The sequence below is a fragment of the Meleagris gallopavo genome, chromosome 8, assembly GCF_000146605.3.
Source record: "Meleagris gallopavo isolate NT-WF06-2002-E0010 breed Aviagen turkey brand Nicholas breeding stock chromosome 8, Turkey_5.1, whole genome shotgun sequence".
Classification (NCBI taxonomy): domain Eukaryota; kingdom Metazoa; phylum Chordata; class Aves; order Galliformes; family Phasianidae; genus Meleagris; species Meleagris gallopavo.
In genome coordinates, this window is record NC_015018.2 from 10,437,991 (window position 1) to 10,463,160 (window position 25,170).

Below are 25,170 nucleotides of genomic sequence, written 5' to 3' on the forward strand. Positions count from 1 at the left end.
TTGCATTGAGGTCAGGGATATTTGGAATGTTCAAAGCCAGCTGCTGCTGTGCTGACCTATGTAACCTCTGCTGTACGAGAGCCCATTTGCGCTTCATATCCACTTGCTGCAGCCCTTGGGTTGGTGATAGGCACAATGTGGACAGTGGGCACTGCAGACTCCTAGTGACTGGAAAAATAGCAGGTATAGAGCTGAATACAGCTTCTACAGCTGCACGTGGTCTTGTCCTCGTCAGAGTGGCACCACCTGAAAGCAATGTGTTTTAAGGCTGAGTCAGCCTGAGCACCTTTCTCTATATTTCCTGACCTTCTATTGGGCTAGAGAGTGCTGATCTAGGATGTGAGGGATTTCCCTGGGCACCCCCCAAAGGAAGGCCCAAAGCACCCTGTTCCCGGGCAGGAAGAAGGGGAGCTCCCAGCATCACAGGTAGGATTGGCCTGGGTTGTGTCTAAAAGAGCTTTTATTTGAAGGAAACATTCTGCAGGGGAGCAGATCCCATGTGCTCTGTGTGTACTGGTGCAGGAGGATGAAGGGAGCGTTTATTCTCCTCCAGGGGCTGCTGTCACCCATGGCTTCAGCACTCACTGAGGATTTGTAAGACCCGCCCCTGTCCCCCTGGATGTGTGTGTCCATAATAGGGAGATGCCACTGGCTGCTGTTTTGCAAGCAACCCTGCACCTGTTTCTCCAGAAGGGTTTAAAGCATAATAAAAGGATATAAATACTGCAGTGACACTTACACGGGCAGCTCCTAGCCCTGGCACGGGCCATCAGCAGTGCCTTTGTGGGTGCCATCATTTGGGGATGGCAATTTGAGCGCCTTGGCCACATGGTACTGTGGAGGGATGGCTGAGATTTTTATTTTTTTTTTAGTGAGGGGGAGCAAACAATGCTGTTTGACAGTTTCCTCCTAGGAAAGATGCTGGCTTTGCAGTCAGGAGGGGCCATCACAGAAGGATGGGCCAGCCTAGGATAGCAGGTGATCGTAGTAGCTGTGCTCACCTCTGGCTCACTACCCCAGCACGCTCTTGCCTCTCTCTTGAGGAAGGAAACTCCTTCCAGGAGATGCTAGCAGCTTTTTGAAGCTGGGGTCAAGTTTCCTGCCTGCTCCTGAGGACTGGAGATGTGGAAGAAATAGGGACAGAAGATCCCACCTGGGGAGCTGCAGTAGCAACAGCTTGTGGTGGCACATCAAGATGTAATGTTCCTTTAGGGCTCCCTTGTCTCACATAACACATCACTAATGCTTGTGATTATTCTTTTTTTTCTTTTGTATTTTTTCATGTCCTTACAGTTTCTCTTTCTGTGTGCATGAAAAACATTTAGAAATTTTACAGGGCAACAGCCTTCTTGCAGCCCCTTGATGCATGTGAGTGCTTCCAAAACGTGGAAGGATGCAGGTTCTGTCCCCAGGCTGCTGTGTAGATGTTCAGGCAGGAGGGCAGCTGTCAGTTCTCTTCTGCATGGGAAAAAAAAACATATTGGCAGGAGAACCATTGGATCCAGGTCTGCTGGAGGGCCGTGCTTAGGCTTTGCCCAAAAACTAGCCCAGAGGTGAGAGATGGAGCCCAGCAAAATGGAGTATCCTCCAGAGAGCTTGGTGAGCTTAAGATGTAGGGCCAGCTGGGCTGCTGAGAAGAGCTGGAACTTTCCAGGTTCTGCACAAAACAGCCTCCCACGGAGGGCAAACCCCAAATTCCAGGGAAGAAATTAATGAGAATAGCACAAATAGCAAACGGATTGCATTTTACGGTGATTTCTTTAGATCTTGGTGCCACTGAGCAATCTGTTTGAGGAAAGCAGAAACCAGTGCTTGCTTCCTTCTTTTCCATGAGTCCTTTGGGGCTGTGGAGCAATATTTTAGCAAACAATACGGTCCTCAAAGCTTTACCAGCAACATGTGCATGTTTGCTCTCACTGGGCTCTTCCTGGCATCCCTGGGATGGATGTGGCCTTGGCTGCTTTTCAGGGTGGGGAGTTTGGGGCTATATTGCTTTGTGCTTCTGCTTTTTGGTGATGATCAGGTCCCCAAGAGCTTCCCTTACTATCGTGTCCTGGCTCTGAGGAGAAAAGTGCTGCTGCTCCACCCTATGGATGTGTCCCACTACAGAAGAACTGCAGCTGGAGGTCAGGCTGGGGTAGCTGGTGCAGTGACCAAGGTTGGATGCATCCAAATGGACAGGGAGATGGGTCAGGTTGGGGTAGCCTTTCTACGTGGGTCTCTGCCATCTGGGAACTTGCTTGTTTTCCTTCCATCCTTTGATTTCCCAAGTGCATGCAGCAGCAGTAGCCCCAAAAGTGCATCAGGAAGGACACCTGCTGTGTGCTACATCCATCACCTGCCATGGCCCTCCTCCTTCTTCTTGGTCCCCTTCTCTGCAACATGACCCAGCTCCCCCAGCCCCAGCTGACACTGTCTGGCCTCGCGGCTTTGTTAGTGGCTCCAGAGACAGCTGGAGGATCCCTAGGCTGTGCAGACATGCGCTGCTCATAAATAAATCCTGTATGTCAGTCCCTCTGGGTGTCTGTCTGCTGTCCCAATCGCTAGAGTGGGAAGAAATGGGGCTGGGGGTTAGCAGAGGGCTTGTCCCCAGTAGGGTGTCCAGAGGATCTCTGCTGGGCACCGTGTCTTTCTTCAGGCATTTTCCCTAGTCTGATCCAAATATCTGTCTCATGGTTTTGAAGAATGTAGGTTTTGGGAGTCCCTTAAGATGTGAGTAGAAGAATCTTAAAGAATCAGGAGGGATGTGAAGAGAGGTAGTGTTATCCATATGACGCAGGTTATGTCCATTCATGGATTCATCACAGAGCTTGTGGTGCTCTTTGAGAGCTCAAAGGCTTTGAGTTCATTCAGCAGCATTGGGGTTATCTAATCCTTCTGAAAAGTGAAGGTAATGATAGAGAAATTCCTTTATGGGGTATATGTAAGTTGGTTATTCTAATGGCTGCATCGTGTGTTTGTGTTATTGCAATGAGCCCTGTTCAGAGCCCTGCCCCTAGTACCCACCTGTGTAGCAGGCGGCGTGAACTTCAACATGCCAGGAGCAATACGAAGGTAAAGGTTGGGATCTTGGGGTCAGTAGCCTGTTATTATGTCTTTGATAAGAAGAGTATTTCCCTGCCTTTTAACCAGACAATGCGATCTGGATGCCTAATGGTGCTCTATTTAAACAGGAGCAAGTGAGAAGGGAGCAATTCTCCAGATGGCAGCAGTGGGGCTGTTTGGGAGCCAGTTTGCAAAGTGAGGAGTGACAAGGCATGGAGGGACAGCAGCCAGTGAGTTGCTTCCAGAGGGCAGGATATAAATAGACAACAAAGGCCTTCGGTGTCAGTAGTGCCTGTGCCGTCCTGATGCCACCGCCAGCCCTGTGCCAGCAGGCGTGAGCAGGGATTGTGGCTGGAGAGCTGCTCTGAGCAGGACTGCAGTGCATATGGGTAATGTGAGGCTGAGACAAGGCATTTAGCAGACTACTATGGCCCTCCATCCATCCGCACCAGGCTCACTCTGCAGCAGTGACTGGCCAAGGCAGGTGGCACTTGTACAGCCCTGATATCTGCTAACCCCCACCACAGCCTGGAGCCGCCAGCACGGGGGCTGCTTGGGCTTGCAGCGAGCTCAGCTGCGAGGATGCTGGGGGATGGACGGATGGACAGGCTGACGGCGGTATTCAGGGCTGGGAGCAAAAAGTGGGACTGCTCCCCTGTCTGTCAGCCCTGCGGAATTCCTGGGATATGGAGGGTCTTTTGTGTGGGGATCAGCTGTCGGCTGGGGAACTTATTTTTAGGGTGGCAGAGCTCATGCTATGCGAGGGGAAAGCTGGGGGTGAGAGGTGTGTGGGGGCACTGATGTGTGCCGTGAACAGACCTCACCTGCACCTCTGCCCTATGGGGAGCAGACTGTAGCGTGATCACAGCACTGCTGTGCACAGGGCTCTGCTGTGTCCTCCCAGCCAGCCAGCTTCACCCTGAGCAAAGGGCAACAAGGGAGAAAGACATCTGCAAGATTCAAACTCTGGAGGGTTTGTGAAAACAGGTGGCCTTGCAAAAAGTGTTTTTTAAAAAAAGACATTCTTCCATGTTCTGTTGGAGGGAAGAGTTGTGCGTAAGCACGGCTTGGGCTGGACACTGGTAAGCCCAAGCCAGATGGTTGAGGATGGAGTGCATGAGCTTTCATAAACTGTTCTGCTAGGCAGCTGTGCACAGAAGCACGTATTGTCCTGCGCAACTGGTTCCGTGCTGTGTAGATGGACTTGTTCCTTATAGCCAGGTGGATGGAAGTGCATCTCTGTGTGTAAATACAGCTTTTGGGGTTTGCTTGCTTGTCTCAAGGTGTGACCTGAAAGAGAGCTTTGCTTCGATATAGATGTAAACAAACCATTTATGAAGTAAAACCACGCTTTGCATCACTCACGCTGAGGAACAAGGAGAGAGCCCAACTCTAGAGTCTGTATAGGAAAGCCGTGCAAATGCAGTGCTGGAAAAAGGTCTCTGCCAGCAGCTCTTGGCTATACGTGTGCTAAGCTGCTTGAGGTGCAGCTGAATTTCTTTAAACAAAAGGCATTTGTTCAAAAACATTTTGAGGTAAGTGTTGAGAACAGGTTTTCTTTTTTTTTTTTTCTTCCATAGGAAGCAAAAACATATGAAAGCGTCTTTACATAAAGTGTGGTTTTCAGTTGCATGAAAGCTATATGTACACATTCCTTTCTCATCTGTCTTTCTTTCATTACAAAATAGTGTCATTAAAATATATATGTACAATAATAATATAATAATATACATATATATATATATTCTGGTCTCTTTTCCAGTAGACAGAAAGAGAAAATGAGTACAAAGGGAAAACCCAGAACACTTCACCTGCCTTGTCCTCCAGTGCTTTGAAGGCCGCTGTAAAGACCCTTTCCTGTGGAAGTGTGCTTACTTTTGCACTGGGCTCCCGTTATAAGTTGCTATTCTTGAAAAGGATTTCCTAAAAAGGAGCACAATTGCCTTGTCTCCTTGTAGTTCTGAGCAGCCTCTAAAAATACACAGGCAGAAGTCTGCGTAAGTCAGGGTGCGACTGTAGGGCAACATGCTGCTATGCTGCAATTCAGAGAGCTGCTCAGCGCAACACGGAATGAAGGCAAGGAAGATTGCAATTGGTTTCCCTTGCTTTGGCTGACTATCAGGGCTTGAAACATACAATAATAATATGTTTACAATAATAATAAGGGTTCTGAATATCTCCAGAGATGATATTTACAGTCACTGATAAGATCCTCCTCTGTCTTCCCTTCTCCAGGCTGAACAGCCCCAGGTCTCTCAGCATTTTCTCATACAGGAGATGCTCCACTTGTCTATCCCACGCTTCCTAAGTTTACCTGTGTGGATATTATGGGAGACAGTGTCAAAAATGGGGTAGGACACATCTCCCTGCTCCTGCTTGGGTAGCAGAGTCTGTGAGCACACAAATTTCCAGGACAACTTCTGTGAGAAATGGGACAACTTTCAAGTGGGGTTGCACACAGGTTAGCAGCCAAGTGCAGAGTGCTCCGGCAGCCTGCTACTGAAATCCCAGGCACCCAGGGGTGGTGGTTCTGGACCACAGTCCCCTTTTGAATAATGCTGGTAATTGAGAACAGCAGCAGTGAAATGAAAACTTAAGGGCGACAGCTGCCCAGCTAAAAAAATAAAAATAAAAAATAATAATAACAAAAAAAAAATCCTGGTTCTGGGCAAAGAAACAGCAAGGGCTTGCCAGCACCGGTGGCTTGCAGTGAGCCTGGTCTTTTGTAGAGCAGTGGCCAGGGTGTTACGGTTTTTGACTAAATGAGGTTAATGGAAATTACATGTATTCAAATCCCTGTTCACTACTTTGGAAATGCAGGAGCTAACAGTGGTTATTTATTGATTTCATTTTGTCCTCTGCTTTGCGTGGGAGGTTGAAAGTAAGCGAGTGGCCGCATGTACGTGTGAGTGTATGAGAGGAGAGGGAGAATGCGTGCGGGCGGGTATGGGCTGGCTCTGGAGGAAGCCCCTAATCCTGGGGTTGGGGACTTGTCCAGGCACTGGTTCAGTTGTGTTGGTGGGGGTCTTGCTTCTGTGTGTCCTTCCAACCTCAGCCATACGGTTGCTTGCTGCGCGTCGCCTGCAAGCTGCCCGCTGCTGCAAAACTTGGCAGGACAAAGAGTGTTGGAGCCATGGGTGAGCTTTGGTCCACAGGGATACCAGGCCAAAGAGCCAGGAAAAAAGTAAACTTGAGTCAACTTAAAAACCAGATATTTTTTTTTTTCTTTGCATTTAAGAATCTCAGTCTGTAAAACTTGGCAGGTCCTCAGGGCGGAGGAGGGTGATTTCTGGTTTGCCTGCACATTGGTACCCAAGCATGCCCGAAACATCTGTCATCGGTGGAAGCGAGCATTGCTCTGGCAAAGTTCTTTCTTTGCAGTAAAGAACAAGCAAATTTGCTTATTTGTGGTTAATGCTTGTTCCAGATGGCCAGGAATAATACATGACACACAGCCTCACTATTGCCCAAACTATGGAAGCGCTGTGTAACATGTTTGCAGCACAAAGGCAAGCTGGGGAGATTGTTTAACTTATTGGTCTCCAGTTCAGAGCAATTCCTCCAGCCACAAGATAAATGCAGGCTCCCAGCAAGACTAAACTTTCCCATCGGGGAGAGCAAAATTTGCAGAGAAGAGCTGTGCTCCAGCTTGTGGCCTTGCTGGCCTCCAAGCAGTCATCTTGTGAAGTCAGCATTTTCTGTTGGAGGAGATGCAGACCCTCCACTCACTGTAGCAGACCATGGCTTGTCTCTTGTGTTGGTGATGGGAAGAGGTATCTCATATCTGCATTGTCATACCTGTGTTACATACACGTGGGAACTGTGCATGGGATAGATGTTCTCAGTTGAACTTAATCAACTTTTCCATCCTTGCTGCTGACAAAACTTGTGGAAGTGAAGGAACTTCCTACCTCAGCACCTGATGCCAGCCTGATTTACTGCTCCCATCACTAATTCAGGGTGCTTTCTGTTTTTGTGGTGCAGACAAAACCCTAACCTGACAAAATCAAAATCGTTGGCTGTATGTGCTTAAATGACGAAGCATTTTCCTAGTTAAGCTCTACCCTCATGTGCATCCCTTGCAGGCAAAGGGTTACTTGCTAAAAAGCATCTCTGTATAATTAAGAGTAACAGCATTTTCCCCTGCACTGAGATTTGTTTTTTGAGAATTTATCACTTGGGAGCATGACCCTGAAATAACTGCCCAGGCCGGACTTGAAGCCCCATACATTAACCCTTTGCTCAGCTCAGCCCCTCATTTGGCTCCCAGATGAGTTCTGCTCTGTGTTGTGGTCAGGGCAATTGCCAGCAGCTTAATGCAGCCGGGACATCTCAGATGCTTTCAAATTGGAGCAAAAATGAAGTGAAGTCTCCATGTATCTTATGGTTTTGACCCCAAACAATACACTGACAGCATAAATTAGGACTTGGCTCAAGCTCAATTGAAGCGTGGCCCAGGTTTGCTTGAAATTCAGCCTAATTTTGCCTGAAAACAAATCTGGGAGAGAGGAGCTCTGGACTTGGGAGGGGTGGAGGGTGCTCGGCAGGTCAGCTCATCCTCAACAGTGCTGCAGCAGAAGAGAGGCAAGCAGCTGTTGGGACCCTCATTTCTCAGAAATGGAAAAGAAAAATGATGGAAAAAATTGCAGAGGGTCTCTTGAAGGGGAAAGAAATGCAGTGGGGAAGTGTACAGGAGGAAATGGATTGCAGTGCACGGGGATGCTCTGGTTGTAATTTGGCGCCCACAGAAATGAGGAGCTCAGCTCATACTGCTTCAGCACACGGGAAGGGAACCTGGTGCTGTGCGAGGAGCTTTACTGAGACTGGGGTCTGCTGGTACCTGGATCAGATGTACCTGCTGGTACAGATGGATCCACCAGTGTCTTTTGGTGGCTCTCACCCCAGCAAAGCTCCTCTGAATTCCAGGTGAGCTGTTTCCACGACATGCTTTCTGCAGTAATTTTGGTTTTATTGCCTTGGGGAGTGGGCTCCTGCGAAGCAGCAACAAGACTCGGGCAAGGGTGATAAAAGGTGCAAATTGAACTGGCCTTATGCAGTCCCTGGGAAACAGCACTGGATGAAGCGACTTCCCACTCTTTTACAGCTCTCTCCTCTTTGTAGTAAATTGGTCTTGAGGTGTTACTGCAAGGAAAACAATATTTTTCTGATGGTTCCATTAGGGTTGTGACCATCCCCTGCGGAGAGACCTATGGACTGGTGTTTTCTGTTCATTACACCTCACTTCACTAAGACTTGGTTTCCTGCCGGCAGTCTCATATCCCCTATCCTTCTTTTTCTGTATTTCCCTAAAAAAAAATAGAAGGGCTATTACTTCTTCTTGTACTTCTGCTTATCTCTCAGCTGGTGACAAGCAGCCCCAAATGGCACCTTCCTTGCCAATGGAAAGATGCAGAGATGGAGCAGGCAGTGAGATGGCCTCTGAGCAATCCCCTGGTATCCTTCACCTGTTTTTCTGAAGGAGCATTTGAGAAAGGAGGACTGTGGAGGGAAGAAAGGAGAGGACCCTCCGTCTGTCCTAGCCCTGGAGAACCAGAGCTTAATGATGCCCCGTGTCTCTGCCAGGAACTACAGCCCTGATAGTGCATCTCTCCCTGCTTGCCTGTGTCTTCAACTCAGCTCAGGGTTCCAATGGACACTTTGCAGCCTTTCTGTGACTGTTTGGGAAGAGCAGCCAAAACTAAGCCCTTCTGGCAGCGTTTCCATAACAAATCCCTAGCTCCCAGAGAACGTGGATGTTATTAACCCAAACTGAATCCATGGGGAGTCCCTGGGCTTGTGCTGGGGGCTTGTGCTGGGGGCTTGCTTCCAGCTGGCAAGCAAAGAGGGGAGAAGACAGTGGCAGTGGCTCCTGGTGTTCCTTGCAAACTCTGTTTGTCCACAAAGAGCTGAAAACCTCACTGTTTGGTTGATGAGACTAGAGTAGCAGAAGTTCCCTTCAGACCTATCTGCTTTCCATTTAGTGGAAGGTCTGACTGTCCATTCCTGCTCACTGTTTCTTGGCACTCCCCCATTTGGCAGTGCTTCTCACTGCTTTTTTTTCTCCTTTTTTGAAGGTCTGTACTCCACCCTGACAGGAGCTATTGGTTTTGGAGGCACGAACATCCTTACCAAGCTGTGTCCAGGCTGTGATGCTAACATTAGACAACAGAGAAGTGACTCAGCCCTTTCAGTATATGTTTCCATGTTCCCAGCTGCTGTAGGAAATAAACAGTAAGTAGTTAACATCACCGGTAAGACATGTATAGAAGAAAATATTGTCCTAACAACATCAGATCTATGGTTCAAACTGGTCAATGGCAGGAAATTTGGAATTAAGGACGACCGCTTGTCTCACACTTCTTCATTTGTCTTGGGAAATAAAAATAATTCAGGCACAAAATGAATGAAATGGCACTGGAAATGCCATATTACTACATTTCCTGGCTTTTATGGCAGGGAACGAAGAAGGAAGAATAAATGAGGTCTTTTGTGTCCTTCAGTTCAAAGTGATGGCAACAATATCCATCCAGGTCTTTGGTGTCAGCAGAGACCAAGACCAATTTTATTCAGGTTTATCATTGTGTTATGTAGCCAAGACACTAGAGAGGTTCTTCCCTTGAGGGCAATTATTTTCTGTTCTTTTAGTTGAGCAGTTTGTTGGGCTTTTTTTTTTTTTTGTTCAGCCCCGCTTACTTGGATGTCACAGAAAAGGTTCAATCCAAAATACTCTCACGTTTATGAAGGTGCAGACTTTAGAAGGTTAGAAATATTTCCTGGTCAAAGATCAAACTCTTGTGCTATGCCTATATGTCTATAAGCCAGGTGCAGTCTTGCAAAGTCATTTCTAGTGCTTTTGTTTATGTCATGGAGCATTCTTTCGATGATGAGCTTCATGGTTGTTGGGGGGACTGTTGCAGAACATGGACCGAAGGGTAAGGGCCAAAAATTTTATCTGAATGACAAAAGAAGCTTGCAGACTCTACATAGCTCTCCTAGGAGAAAGTCTGTGTGCTTCTGTAACAAGCTGCTGGTCCAGAGAGCCATTAAGCAACCCTGTTGACAAAAATAAGTGGCTTCTGTAAAGTGATAATGACTTATTTGTTTTCACTTAAAAGGTGTACCTGGGAAATTACTATGAGTTGACAAGTTTGGACCACGTTTACGTTGTCTCCCAAAATACATGAGTGGGAATAATCTGGTTTAAAAAGGACGTAGACTAGGTCTTGTGTCAGGGATGTTATTTTCTCCATGTGTACCTCAGCATGGAGGAGAGGTTTTTAAGGCTGGCACAGAGATGGATACAAATACCAGAAAGGCCTTTTGGCTGGAAATGTTATGGGCATGCCATAGCATTTGCTCTTCATCCTTTTAGTTGAAGAATGGTGCGCATGGAGATTCAGTTGTTAGCTGAATGAACAAAAGAGTTCGATACAGGGCTTGTTCATTGCTTTGCTTTCCACTCCTCTTGAAACTCATTACTGCCCTGCCACTAACTGAAATAGTGGGAGAAACATGGGAACCAGCCATGAACAATGTCATTTCCTCCATCCTAATTGCACCATCAGGGCAGATTCCTCCATGGAGAATGTGCATACATAGAACAACTAGACTTTCCACAAGCAGGTTTTTTTTCTGATACAATTTGGTCACCACCTCGTAGCATGCAACGTTTGAGGCCTTGGGTGCATGGTGATGTAACTCCAGGTAGTGTTGTGGAGGCACCCACCTACCTCTGCAGTCAGCGGAGAGCAAGCAGGGTTCTATGTGAGCTGTGTCACTCAGCAGTGCATCAGAACCCCAGGTAGACGTGCAGATAATGCACACTTGTAACACACAATGCCTGCTTTCCTCTGTGATGCCCCTACTTGTAGAATCCTTCAGGTAGCCCAGCAGGGTTGTCGCCACAAAAGTGGCCTGGAGACAAAAGCCCAGCAGCCAGCTCCCATGCCAGCATGCCAAGCAGATGTTCTACATTCTCCTCCAACACTGAGGTATGCTTTCTCAGCAACTCAGCACCATGAGTGTTTTGGTATGTGATGCGTGGGGGTCTGGGAATTTGGCTGCCCTTGGGCCATGCTGTCCAAAGTGTGGGTCTGAACAATTGGTGTGCATGCACTCTGTGGCCACTCGGAAAATGCTGCCGACTGAGCCAAATTCCTTCCTGCAACTTGCACGCAAACAAACCACTAATTTCACCAGCAGTTGAATGCGCATATCTGAGGGCGAAATTTGGCCAGAAGCCTTTGGTCAGAAGTTTTAGCATAACCACCCAGAACAAAAAGATGGTGAATTGCAAGTGGCATTTTGCAGAGAAAGAAAGAGGGGGGGAAAGGGGATGGAGAAAAAACAGAAATCAAAGCCTTGAAAAGCTTTTCCATTAACAGAACTCTTCTTCATTTTTTAAACAGCACAATGGCTATTGATGGACAAAACACACACACACACACACACACACACACACACACACAAACAGGACAGCATATGCTCTTGAATATATTCTGGTCCCATTGGATGGCCTCTGATATTTTTTTCAGAAGAAACCCTTGAATAAACACTCTGTCCAACGTAGAAAGACACATAGCATGTCATAAAAATCACTTGTTATACGTTCTGGGAGACACACCAATGCTGTCAAGGACAGGGAGCTGCTTAGTTTCACTTTGATTTACAGATAAATACAGCACGTCTGGGGCTCCCAGTTGCAGACTGAGCAGGCAAGCTCCTGATTACGTGCTGTGCTCTAACTCCATGGGATTAATTGGGACCACCTGGAAGCATGGCAGCAAGCTCGACCTTACTGGTCATGCAGGGTTGTATCTGCTAAGGAGCTATGCTTGAATTGAAAGATGGGGCTTAGGTCCTTCGGTCATGGGTCTGGGACCTAGAGTAACCTGGAAAGTGAATATTACAAAATCAGGATTTTCTGTGTATTCTCACATAAGACAGAGCTCTGAGCATTGGGTGTGTATATAGCTCCCCATCATTATTATTATTTTTTGCTATTGTTTTTAACTCTGGTGCACGTTCTAGTGTTTAGAGGAGGTATACATTTTAGGATTTTCTGCAGGTTGTTGAGATGAAGAATGACAGCTGCTGCCCAGATGAGATACTCTGATATTTCCTATGACACAATGCAACTCCTGTGACCACTTTTGCCCTTTAAGCCCATATTACAGGAAAAGAAATGTGGGGGTGGAGTGGCCTGGAGGAATAGGGGATAGGGTTTTATGGAAATACCATAGCAGCAGGTGATTCCATTTGGGCAATGCAGTGGTTCACACTGGCCCTGGTGATTTTATTACTTTGTTGGCTTCTGTGCAAAGGTAATGCGTGCAGAATGATTAGCTGGGGCTCTGTTGGTCATTAATTGCTTGGCTTTTTCTGTGGAATTGGCAGGCACTGTTCACAAGACCTTTGTATGTTAACAAAGGGGCCATGACACAGTGGGAACAACGTGTTTCTTGTGTAAGTAAACGCTGTTTTTTGGTACAAGGTGGATTTGGGAGAAAAGCTAGAACTTGTGGGAAGGAGCAGGGCAGTCTGGAGGATGTGCCATGGAAAACAGCTTTGCATTGAGAAGCTTTTTTTTTATATGTCCCAGCAAGGATATGAAAAAAAGTACAAGTGGATCTGTTGGAAGGCTTATAACATTGAAGAGAAAACCTCATGTCTTGCAGATGGAAAGAGGATAATAAACTCTCTGTGTGCGTGCAGTGAACAGGAGTGAGGCAAAATTGCCTTGTATAAGAGCAAGAGCTGCTTACAGGTGATATTTCACCACACTGTTGTGCATTGCCATGTGGCAGAGGCCAGCTCTGCACAGGGCTGTGATGGCATGAACACTTGCTAGTAAAGAGCAGCTGCTGAGCTTTCTCCCAGGGCTTGGTTTGTGAGCCCAGCCCCAGGTGTTCCCCCAGCATGCAGCAGGTGTGGATCATTATCTCCTCCTGCAGTGGTCTCTGATTTTTGCCCGCAATTTTTTCTTGCTGCTCCTGGTTCCTGCAGCAATGGGGACTGGTGCCTCTGTGCTTTCCCAGGCAGGAGTGTTGTGCTGAGGCTGGTGGTGAGTTTGTCAGCATTTTGTTCTTCTCATTCTGGCTTTTGCAATGGTATCTGCTTTGCTAATTCTGGGGAGGATACTCCTTGTTGGATTTCCGGCAAGGAAACACACAAGTGAAGATAAGGATATTTTTCTAGTACTCAGAAGTGAAGAAGCCTGCAGGTTGGTACTGGAGCATGGTGGACCATATGCCTGAAATAATGGGGCTTATGCTCACTACCTTAAACACAGCATTGTGGAAATGTTGATCAAAGGTACTGTTGGTCTTCTTTTTTGTCTCCCCCTCTTTTTCCCCAAAGGAGCTTTAAGAGCACGTCCCTTCCACAGGTCTTCTCTTCATCAGTTTACCTCCCTCCCTGCCCTCAATTGAAGACAGATGCCAGGAAATATTTCTGCTGTACTGCTGAAGTGAAAACATACAGGGTGGGGGGGGGAGTTGGAAGGGGATTGCTGCCTTTACAACTTAATTACTGCCATCTCTGGAACTGTGGGCAGAGGTAGGGCCAGCAGTGTGCAGCTTCCCACGTCCCGTCTGGTGCTGAGCTGAGGCAGAGGCAAAGCACTGTGGGCCTGAGGTGATCCCCAAGGCTCCTTGAGAATGCATGGAGACTTATTTTGGGTCCCCTGATTGAGGATGACTGGCAGGGAAGCATCCTCCTTGCCTGGTGGTGCTGAGGGGACTCATTTTGAAGCCTTCTGGAAAGGTTCCAGAGGGTTCTTGCAAGCTTTGGCTCTGCCCTCCTGCCTCCTCCCCTCAGGAGCTGAGGTGGCACCTCAGGGGAAATGGGCTGAAGAAATGGCAGGAATGCTGTTTTTTGCTGTGTTTTGGCAGCAGAAATGTGGGTTTTGTGTCTGAGTGACAGACCTTGGAGCACTACCTCAGGTTGCTGGGATCCCTGAGGCTCCTGGCTCAGCCGAAGGGAAGCGTTTGAGTGGGTTTCCAGTTTCAGAGCACTCGGCATCTCAGTGTGGAGCCGCGTGGGTTTGGCTCTTGGTTTTCTGTAATCACGTAGGAAACCCTTCGTGGTGTTAATTCATAGGAGCGAGAATGTGTTTTGTCTAAGGAAAGATGGAGAAAAGTTGCTTTGATGCTTGCAACATATTTTGTGAGACAAGCTGTTTTGACTATGGGGTGTTTGATGGATAAGTGAGAAGTTAACCAAAGATAGCATAATTCCATTGCTATTGCTATGTGAGCAAAGGTGGCAGCTATGCCAAGAAAGGTATCCCTCCCTCCATTTTACTGCAGGATCATATTTGCTCTGTGTATGAATTAGCTGGTTTAGAGCTTAAAGGTTACATTAATTCTTTGGATTATGCATCTTGGCTTTGTGCTAGTGAGTCTGAGAGCACGAGGCAGCTTGATTTCCTGAGGGAAGGAGGCCTTGTTCTGTCTGTGATGGATGCTCCTCAGCGCAGTGGGGTGGGAGCTGGTGTGTGGCACTAACAGGTAGATAAACACGTATGCTGCTAACGTTGTACCATTCACACAAATAGCAGACAACAGTCTAAGCAGTGGGGCAGGAGGGGTTGTGGGTTCCAAGCCAGACCAGGGTTTTTCAGCAGCTGCTGTCAGTGGTGATCTGCAACAGCCCTCATTGCTGCTGAATAATGCCGTGCCACGTCTAACTCAGCATAGCACTGCAGCCAGCCAGCAGTGTTTGTCAACAGGGATAACTGCTTTATGTAGTTTTTAATGATTTCTTCTTCATTTAAGGGTGTTTTTTTAATATCAAAAACATCACTGTTTTTTCCTTTTTTTTCCTTTTTCTTTTTTCTTTTTTTTTCCAAGGCACCAACAACGGAAGTACCGTTCAAAGTGAACAAGCCTAATTCTTCTTTCCTCAGGAACTATTTTCCATCTTTTTAGGAGCCAGTTCTAGCTAGTCCCTGCTGCTGGGCCTCAGCCCTGCATGAGGGAAGCATCAAACAGGGCTTGGGAGAAGCTTTGGGAGATGATTTTGGGAGAAGCACTGGGCTGCAATTGCCTGTTTTCCAAAGTGCCAGTTTTCAATAAGAGAGAAGAATTTGCCTGGGTTTGACTTGAAGTATGCAGTGTAGGTCCCCGGTCCTTGTGGCCTTTTTATCCACTGGAGCAATAAGCATCGGTTTTGGAACTCTCCTGCACATCTGCAGTTACTGCTCATAGTTTAATGTGTCAGTTCTTATGCATATGTTATTTTTTCACATCTGCTTTTGTAGACATCATTTGATTTACTCTGCAAGGAGTCCACGGACTTGGCCATAGCAGTGCAGGAGTCAAAGGCAGAGCCTGCTAAGACGGTAATGTCCCTTGTAAAGTCGGATGAGAAAAGACTGCATGCTTGCAAATATCCCAAACAAACAGTGGGCAGTTTCAGAGAGGTGCAGGCAAGAGAGTGAAACCAAAACAAACTATTGCTTTAAAAATAATATACGGGCCTAATCTTTGCTACAGTGGACTCTGCAATTGTTTGGGTCTGAGCTGAAGTGGCTATAAAGTGCGGCCACTCAGATTAGATGGTGGTTTAAACTGCTGTGCTAAATATGTGTCCCTAGAAGAGGTGCTGCAAATGGAAGCCCAGGAGGTGAGTGGGTGCTGTGTGGAGACATAGCTGCAGATATGTCCATCTCTGCTATGTGCTGATCAATACTTCAGCTCTCCTGCACAAGAAACATGCCTGGTTGACTCTTGTTGTCCCTGACAGCCACTGAGCTCCTGCTCTTGTGCAATGCGGTGCTGATTGCCCATCAGGGCAGAAACTACCAGCGTGCTTTTAAGCTGCAGAAACTGGTGGGTTTCTCATGAAGGTTTGTGTGATCTTGTTCATTCAGCTAATGACTGGCAATCTTCTCACCTGCTTTTCAATCTTTGGCCGTCCACAGATGATAACTCCAAGGAAGCTCATTCTTAAACTCTTAACCTTTCCCCCAAGATCATTTTGATCCCATGCATGTTTCTAAGCAGACCAAAAGGAGCTCCTAAAAACGTGGAGAAACTTGAGGAGGTTGCAGAAGGCTTGTGGTGAGGTGGCTGTACCTCTATCAGTATCAGACAGGCCATTAATAGTCAGGGGTCCTTGCTCTGTGCTGCCCTGAAGGACTTCTTAGGTATCCCACAGCACCTCTCTTTACTTTCCATGGTGATGAGTGGCCTGTGTGAGGTGAACATCAGCAGGCTTAATCGATGCCCTGGTGTCAAGCCTTTCCAGACCAGGAGTACAATGTGTTCATCATGGGCAGCATTAGATTCAGGATGTGTATGTAAGGGAGAACTTTTGTAATTCTGTCTGGAAGTGTTCTGTAGCTGATGTTTTATCTGTCCTTTTTCCCCAAATGATAACCCTGGTCAGCATTTTATCTGAGAGCAGCTTATGGAGTAAAGTTACTTGTTTCATGTTACAGATAGAGAAAGAGGGATGGTGATACGAAGAGTGAATCGCCTTTCCCAATGTTACCAAGTGGAAGAGTAGCAGAGGTGGGAAAAGGATCGTATTGTTGTTTTATCTATCAGATCATGCTATTTTAGAACTGTGTGTGGCTTGAGAGATCAAGGCAAAAAAGTGTCACAGGGACTGGTGAGGAAGCCACAGACAAAATGCAGGTTCACATCTGTCTATGGTGCAGAAAACTGTGCCTTTGAATGCTGTTTCCCCAGTGGATGAATACAAGCAAATGGCCAGCCCCAAGCATTGCGCCTGCCTGTGAGATATGGCTTGTGTGCCTTATCTGAGTTGCTGTTTCCACTGGCTCCCAGAGATGGATATGTGGAACAGGACAGCTCTGAGACGTGCTCCTAGCTGCATGTGGGGCTTTTTCAAGACTGTGGCTACCTTGCATCACTGGCCCCCTTCAAAGCAAGTGACAGCTCAGGCTTGTCACCATCAAAAGCAGCATTTTAGCTCTCTGTTGCTGTGAGCAATGTTGGAGTGCCCCATGCATAACGTGCTGCTGGTCAGATCCTGGCTGTAATCCAGGGCCAATAGAACCTTTGATTCTGCTCTGGCAGGAGAAGAGAGGATCTTGTGCCATGCGAATCTCTGCATGCATGAAAGCGACATGGCACTTGCTTTACTTTAACGCTACCCTGAATCAAAAATAATTTTAACAGGTTGAGCAAGTGTAGCAGAGTCACCCTTGAAAAGGCAACCTGAAAGGACTTACCCTGGGAGACAAATCCCGAATCTGGCAGCTATCAAGCTACAGCTGTTGAATAGGCTTCTAGGAAAAATAACAGGACAGCGAGGCAGGGCTGACAGCTGAACTGGTACAGGTGGCGGAACGTGATGCTGCCTCACCAGGAACTGCTATCACCATCAGCCTCTCTTCAGCTGTAAAAGAAAAGGAAAGCATGCTGCAGAGCAGGCTTTGGAGTGCTAGGAACAAAGTTGATTCGGGATCCAAGCGCACTGGGATACTTGCTGGTAAGTGCAACTGGATTTTCCATCTGGAAGGCATGACTGCCTGGCCCAGAAGCCAATTTAAAGTACAAATTAGATCTGGCTGTATGTCAGAATCTCCTCCCCGAAATGCAATAAGGACAGGGTGGTTATATAATATAAACCATTCTCCATGATTTAGTGGTCCTGAAACAACAAACAAGCCAAGGAGGAGAAAAAATGTAGAAGAATTCAAAGCCAAAGGATTTGGGTAGAGGAATTCAGTCCATATGATCCGGCAGAGATGTGTGCTGCTATTCCTGTACGTCTTGAAAGGAAACTGCCACCAGATCCTCTGCTATTTTCTCTTCACAGGGCCCTACTGATAGGCGTGATATTTCAGCCTCCTCGCTAACTCCCGTGCTCCAAATATGCAGGGCCAGTTGTGCATGGCCCAGCATCCGCAGGAGGCAGCTCTCTTCCAACCAACTTGAAGTGAAGCCCTCGGGAATGGCAAGACCTGTGCAGCTGGCATGGGCTGCAGTGCCTTTGCCCATATCCACTGTGGTGATAATGATGCTGTACGCTACCTGGTGCAGGATGAGCTCTTGCAGGGTGGGTGGTGGGCAGCAGCACCCATGAGGGGAGTTCTCACCCTGCTTACCCCTTTTAACGTAGAGAAGCGATTCTTCTTTACTTCACTGGTACAGCATATGAGCAAAACATCTAAATATTTTGAGCCTGAAGAATGTGAGCCACCTTTATTGGCTAATGTCCTTAAAGGGAAATTGCAATGGTGTGTTTACTACTTTTTAATACTCATCTATTAAGTATTCATGCTTTATTCCCTGCTGTTGTAATTTGCAACAGGCCTCTTAAATTTGAAGCAGGTACTAATGCTCAAATGCAACTTCCAGTTATTTTTATGTCTTCGTGTACAAAGCAGATAGCAATGATTTATTGAGGAGGAAGAGGGAGAAAGTTATAAAGCATCACGAGGCAGTTTCAGATGCCTATGGTAAGACGGGGAAGGAGGCTCAACTCCTCCCCCTGTGTATGTAGAGTTTTGTGGCTGGAGCACCCGACTCTCCCATCTTCTCATTGGAACCTGTCACAATGGATTCCTTTTTACTGAACCAGCTTAAATCAGAAGCAACCACACTGATGTCAAGCCAACTTGAGATATGTAAGACAAAGCCTAGGGAAGCCAAAAGTCTTTTTCCCATGGGCTGTAACAAGTCCCAAGTGAGAGGAATTGTGCCCTTTCTCTGAAAACAAGTTGTTTTCTTGGCAGTCTGCTCTAAATGTGGCTTTGGGCGCACCAGCATTATGAGGATGCAGTGTCCTGAAGGAAGACCACAACCTTGGATGTGCAGTTGTGAACCAGCCTTGCCAGAATTCATTTGGGGTGCAAAAGCATCTTTCCATGCTCCCCTTGCAATGCTGCTGAAAGGATGCAAACTTGCAGTGGCACCTGAAAAACTCAAGGAGTGGGAAGAGACTACAGATGGCTGAGGATTTGCTGATAGAGCTGCTTATGTGTCAGGTTAACCCCCTGGCAGGAGGATTTACATCAGGTACTAGGAAAGCAGTGTTGGTGAAGGGGAAAATCCCTGAAGCAAGGAGATGCGCTGCTCTCCAGCACTGCTCTAGTCTGAGGTCAGGGGCTCATATCTCCCCTTTCTTGCTTTTACTTTGCTCTCCTGCTGGAGTGCAAGGATGAGCTGTGGGGTGAAGGCAGAGGGCACAAGCAAAGGCTTCACCCAGTGCAAGGGGAAAATGTGGTGTCACAGAAGGATATTAGCAGCGCTCCTTGTCTCCTGGCTTTCCTTTGTGAGCAATCTCCTGGGAAATCAAACCTGACTCCACTCCACTAGCTGCTAACCTCCTGGCTGCTGGGCCTGTCTTTTGCATTACAACGGAGCAGAGCTGCTTGGCACGCTGCTGTCAGGATCCGAATGAGCTTTGATAAAAGACCAAGTGTTAGAGCGAAAAGAACTTCTTACCAAAAGTTGTTTTCAATTTCCTGAACTAGTTATATCCACTCCCCTTTGCTCCTGGACTCAAGCAATCCATCTTCTGGAGGAGTCTTGCTTCATTATTTTTACTTCCCTCAGTGCAGTTGACACTTAGTCTGGGTTTCCCAACCCTCCCAGCTCCAATTCATTAGCTTCAAAGGCTGTACAAAGCTGCTGTGGGTTCCCCAGCTGCTCGCACATGGGCACACGCCTGCCTTGGTTCTGTAGGCTTTGGTTTCCAAGATTGAGATGCGGCACGGTTCTGTCAGTCTCAGGATATGAGTGCTGTGCCTCCTGTGGGCAGGGGCACGTAGGGCTTGGCTGTAGGCTTTTGGGGTTTCCAATTCATCTTGTAATGTGCTCACTCTATGTGTACTGCTTGTCCGGGTTTCTGGGCAGCTTGAACTGCTGCTGCCGAAGGTGAGAGAAAGGGGTGACTTAGGTATCTGTCCTTGGAAAATAATAGCTGTGGATGAACAGGACCCCTACGCGTGGCAGAGAGGCAGGGTAGAAGGAGTGTGGTCTTTGAGGTGGATGCAAGAACCCAGCTGGGCAGTGAGACTGCAGGCTTTCAGTGGTAGCAACCTTGCACAAAACTATTTACTATTAAAACAGTTTTCCTGAGGCAGGTATCTCTCAGTCCTAAGCAAAACCCATCTTTCACAAGCTGCTGTGTGTATTTTTAAGCTAGCAAATCTGGGTAACGCTGCTGCAGGCATGGAGGCTTTTTCTTGTTTTACTTGCAGCAATGTCATTCTTCTTAATTAACTTCTCTTCCTCTAGAAGTCTTACCACCCAGGCTCTGCAAGAACCAAGATAACAGCAAAAATGAGGCCAGCAGAGATGACCATCTTTACAGACTCCCACGGCACCCAGCACGACCCATTAAAAATCAGCTCCAGACCAGGCGGAAAAAAACCTACTGCCAAAAAGGGAATAAAACTCTTCCCCACCCCCTGCTTGGCCGTGAAGTATTTCCGAAGAAGAAGCAAGAGGTTAGTTGGGAACACAGGGGAATATGAGCAGCTAAACTCTGCATCCACCTCTTGCTACCTGCTGGTCTTACAGAGATGATCTGGGATTTCCTTCTGTGGGGGGGAGGGGTCATGGGAGATGGGGTGGTAAGCCCTTAGGAGAGGTTTGTTTCAAACTTTGCGAAATCAGGGTTTGCTTTCTCTTCCCTTGGAGGCTCTGACCCGGCCTCTGCAGGAGCTGGTGGTGGCCAGGCTCACATCCTTCCCCTGGCACAGCCCAGCTCTGCTCTGTTGTGCGGCAGCTTATTGCCACTGCAGTTGCCTGAAGCAAGTTTGGCTTTGGCAAGAGGGAAGCAAAATTGAGTATGAGCGATTTAAGGTTATGAAAATGCAAAGCCCTGATTGGCTATGGCTAGCTTTGCTTCTATCTTTCTGCCCTTGTCTGGGCTAGGAGTTCATATTGTTCAGTGAGACCCTTTGTTTTGTAGGGACCAAATGATTGAAAACAGCCGTGATATTACTATGTGTGGACAGTACATTTTTTCCATGCATTTTCATAACCCTTTTCCCAAGGGATCGGAAATGTCTTTATTCTATAACTCCACAATGAGTTGGAGCAGCTCCTGAGGCGGGAATTGTTCTGCTCTATGGACTACTTAATGCTTCCTATAAACTACTGCCAAATTAGGTAGATAATACTCAATATTTCTGACCTGAGCAGTGAAGTATTTGTAGCTGTGTATCAAAGGAGAGACAGGGCTGGAGATGCTAGAGATGAGCCTGGGATTGCAGAAGAGAAAATGATGGCTGTAAAGAACATGAGTTTATGCATTGTAAGCATATGGGTACAGACACATTTCCCTCAGAAACTTTTCAGGGAAGTTTTGGTATCGGGGCTCTGTTGTACCTCAGTCACCTCTGACACCTAAGAGAAAATATATCTAGTTGAGAGTGGAGTTTCACTAATGATGCATGGCTTATATTTTTAAATACACATGTGCCTACGTAACTATTTTTCCCTCTTAACACTACGCAATTCTCTAAATATTGTCTAAACATGAGGTGTGGAATCATTAAGAGATCATTAAGTCAGAGTTGGGCCCCTTGGTCCTTCACAACCCTCGGGTGGGAACATCCCACCTTGCTTGCCATTTGGGAAAGGGCTCCCTGTGGCTGATGGGACTCTGGTGGTGTCCCTTGGGGATCCCAGGCCTTGCCCGCTTTGTGCCCCAACCAAAAGGCAAGTGGGTCACTGTAGCAGATGCTGCCAGGCTGCAGGATGGAGAACAGTGCCCTGCCACAAGCCTGGTATTCTGTGGGACACAGAACAGCTGAGGACTGGGATGCATGCTCATGATGAGGAGAGCTCATTTTTGTGAGCTCTGTGACTGTTCTCAGTAGACAAGCTTTTCTATGTTTCCCCACCACCCCCCTCCCCAGTCATTGCCTCTCTCCAACAGCCCCCTGAAACGTCCTGCTCTCCCAGGAGCGACGTGGCTGTGCTGTCCTCAGCCCCTCGCAATGCTTCTTCTGAACAGTGTTTTGTGAAGGGATGGTCTGCAGACCCGTGCACTTCCACTTGGAAGAGTCCTTTTCTTCCCTCTTGTTTTTTCCTCCCTCCTCCCTCCCCTCCTTTGCTCTCAGAAAACATCTGTTTCCAGATGTTGTTCTTGAGTCTAGTAAACGCAGCAAAAGGCCTTGAGTTCATATATTTACAATAGCTGGAGATGTCAGCTGCTAGTTAATGGCTCGTTTGAGCACATCAAGACCCCCACATTTCCTGGGGGGGTGGGAGGAGGATAAAAAGAGAAGTGGGGTTGGGCTTATTTTCTCCTTAGTAAATGGATTGAAAAGGAGAATCTCTCTACAAGGTGGTTTTAGAGATTACTGATGGGATTTGAGTGCACAGCCATCTCCATGCAGTTGGCCTCAGCTTCCAGTTAGTGACAGGAAGAGCGTGTTTGCTGAGCGTGTTTGCTTTTTTTTTTTTTTTTAATGAAAACTCCATTTAAAGTGAAGTTTAGTAAGGAAGGTCTGCTGCTGTTGCCCACCCTTTTCCAGGCCAAATGAAGACACTCTAGGTAATTTGCTGGCTTGAATGTGTGTGCAGAAGCTTGAAATCTCATCTGTGCCTGGCTCTCTCATTTCTGACTGGCTGTGTATGGTGATATCTTTTGGAGTCAGAGGGCTCATGGTCTTCTGCAATGAGACCTCTTGGTTGCCTGCTATGCCCTATGAGGAGTCCCCACACGTCATTCCCCTTTGAGCACTGTGTTTCCGTAGCAGAGAAGTACTGAGGAACCTCTCTGTGAAGGACTTTGATGCCCACGTGCGAATGTCCCAGCGTGGATAAAGTGCTGGTGCCAGCTACAGACTGACAAACCTGGAGGCTCTCTTACCTGTATGTAACCGTGTCCAGTACGCTGTTTGACCCAATGTCATGTGCTAGATGTGAAACACTGTATTCTGTTGTATGGATATATTTGAGATGCATATTGGGATATTGATATATTGGGAGATACATATTACCTTATATTTGCTTATATATTTTGTTGCATATATGCGCTGAGGTCTGTAACCACTCCTGGAGGACCAGTTATAAGTGGTGCAAATGTATGGTCACTGTCCTTGTCAAGAATTGGATCAGCCTCCTGGAGAAGAGATGGACATACCCACAAGCTCAGCAGTCCAGCCTGCTCTGAGAGTTGCTGGTCAGTGAAATCACTGATTTGCTGAGCATCTGCTTCAAATTCAAGAGTCACGAACTTACATGAGGGCTGGTTTCAGGCTGGCACTGGCCACATCTTAAGCTGCAGAGGGAGGTGAAGGTTGGACTTAGCTTAACTCCAGGAGCTATGAGATGACTCTGTGTGCTGGGGTGGTCTCTGGAGGCAGCTCGTTCAACAGGCAGTGCTGCACACTCTATATGCACAGTTGGCTCAGGTTTGTAGCTAAATTAGTCTATTTGTACTGGCATGGGTTGACAGGCCTCCTAAATGCCTCGTAGATAGAAAAATTACCCCCTTGCACATCTACAGCCCAGACTTCCCTGTGAAATCCAGCTGACTGCAGTTCCCCAGCCTGCAGCAGCTATAACATATCCTGTAAGTGAACTGATCAGCTGGAGAGGAGCTGGCGGGGAGGCAGGAAAAGGCACTTACAGAGTCATTCAGGCCATGCTCATGACTGGACAAGCAGGATCTTTACTGCAAATCAGAGTGAAAGAGTAGAGAGCTCTCCCCAGCTGGTGCAGAGAAATGAAATGTAGACACCCAGCAGATTTCCGCTTTCAGCTTAGTGGGTGTATTTTCCTGATTTCTGATGCTTGGGCTGGTATAAATGAGACAGCCTTCAGTTAAAGCTATGTACGATAGAGGCAGGTTGCTGCTGTCCTCAGCAGCTGAACCCTGGCCTTTAAGTCATGTACTTCAGTGTTCTCTAGGATGCCCAGCATCCCAGTTATTTCCCCGTGTAGATCAACAATTTCCAAATGTTTTATCCTCAGCTTCTCAGCATCTCCCCTTCACTTTTCATTGTCCCAGTATTTAGAGAAAATTTTGCTATGATGACAGATGGCACCTTAGGTGGCTCTATGGACCACTGATTGCTGTCCCAGCACCAAACTGCAGAGCTGTGGCCTTGAAGAGTCCTTTCCCTCTGCCAGGAGATAGGCTGTGAATGTGTGTGTGTCTATGAGTGACTGAGCAAGGGCTGTCAGATGGGGGAACTGCACCTCCTGAACAAATAGACACCGTGTATGCGTCTGGTCTATGTGTTACACAGCCCTATTTGCTCATATGAGAAACTGATGAAAAGCTGCAGCCATCAGAGGAGCTTTCTCCACGCACATCAGAGTGGCAAGGCGAATTCGATCAGTGAGATGACAACAAACCTGCTAAAAGAAATAAAGAATGGATTTCCTGCCTTGCAGACACTAAAACCCCATTTTGGGAAGCGAGTGGCTGCAAAAGGCATGAGGCGGTTCAAAGAATTGGGGCTGTGTGCTACCGGGCCCTCCAAGGGTTTGTCTGGAGGAGAAGAAACAAGTCTTGCTTGCTTTAGCCTGCTCCCCAAAGGTCTATTTCTTCCAGCCCTCTGAAATGGAGAGCGGGCGAGAGATGAATATGAGTTTTCTCTGCCAATAATTTCCAGCACAGACTGCACGCAAAATCTTCATTTAAAACGTGTAAATGACAGCGTAGGAGCCACAAGGGAGCCAGATTTTAAGAGACCAATTTGCTGCCCGGCTTTTAACGAGTGCTTGCAGCAATGGGCCCTGTGCTGCTTTGCTGCTGCGTGTGCACAAGATGTAGATCAAAGGATGGACAGACAGGCAGGGGCTCAGCAGAGCCTGTGTGTCACTCTGGAGGGTAAAATATTGTATGTCATGCTTGGAAAATCTGGGGGAGGTGGGCCTCTTACTCTTGAAGAACAGAAAGGGGCTTTGTTTCCTGGATGCGTGGCTTGGGGCTCCCCTGTAGCATGTTTTGGGGAGGCTGCTCTCTGCTGAGGGGGGTTCTGCCTGGTGCCCTATGTCCAGTGGGACGTGGGGGAGATGATGAGAAGCTCTGCTTCACTAAAAGGCCTCAGCAGATTAATTCCTCTGAACGTCTGCGTTCCCGGGGCTTGTTGGGTCTTAGGACCAGCTCAAGCCCCAGGTGTTCCCCACCTCGTGCTGTGGTTTGCCTGCCTGGGGCATCAATCTCCTCTGCCTT

The 25,170-nt window shown here is 47.4% G+C and overlaps 1 long non-coding RNA gene across 1 annotated transcript; it reads left to right on the plus strand.

Annotated features, from left to right (window-relative positions):
• The first annotated feature begins 313 nt into the window (after positions 1-313).
• LOC109368768 lies at positions 314-24,874 on the plus strand. The gene is made up of 4 exons (XR_002117075.1): positions 314-426; positions 9,120-9,276; positions 20,265-20,476; positions 22,742-24,874. It is a non-coding gene; the product is annotated as an uncharacterized LOC109368768 (long non-coding RNA).
• The last annotated feature ends 296 nt before the right edge of the window (positions 24,875-25,170 follow it).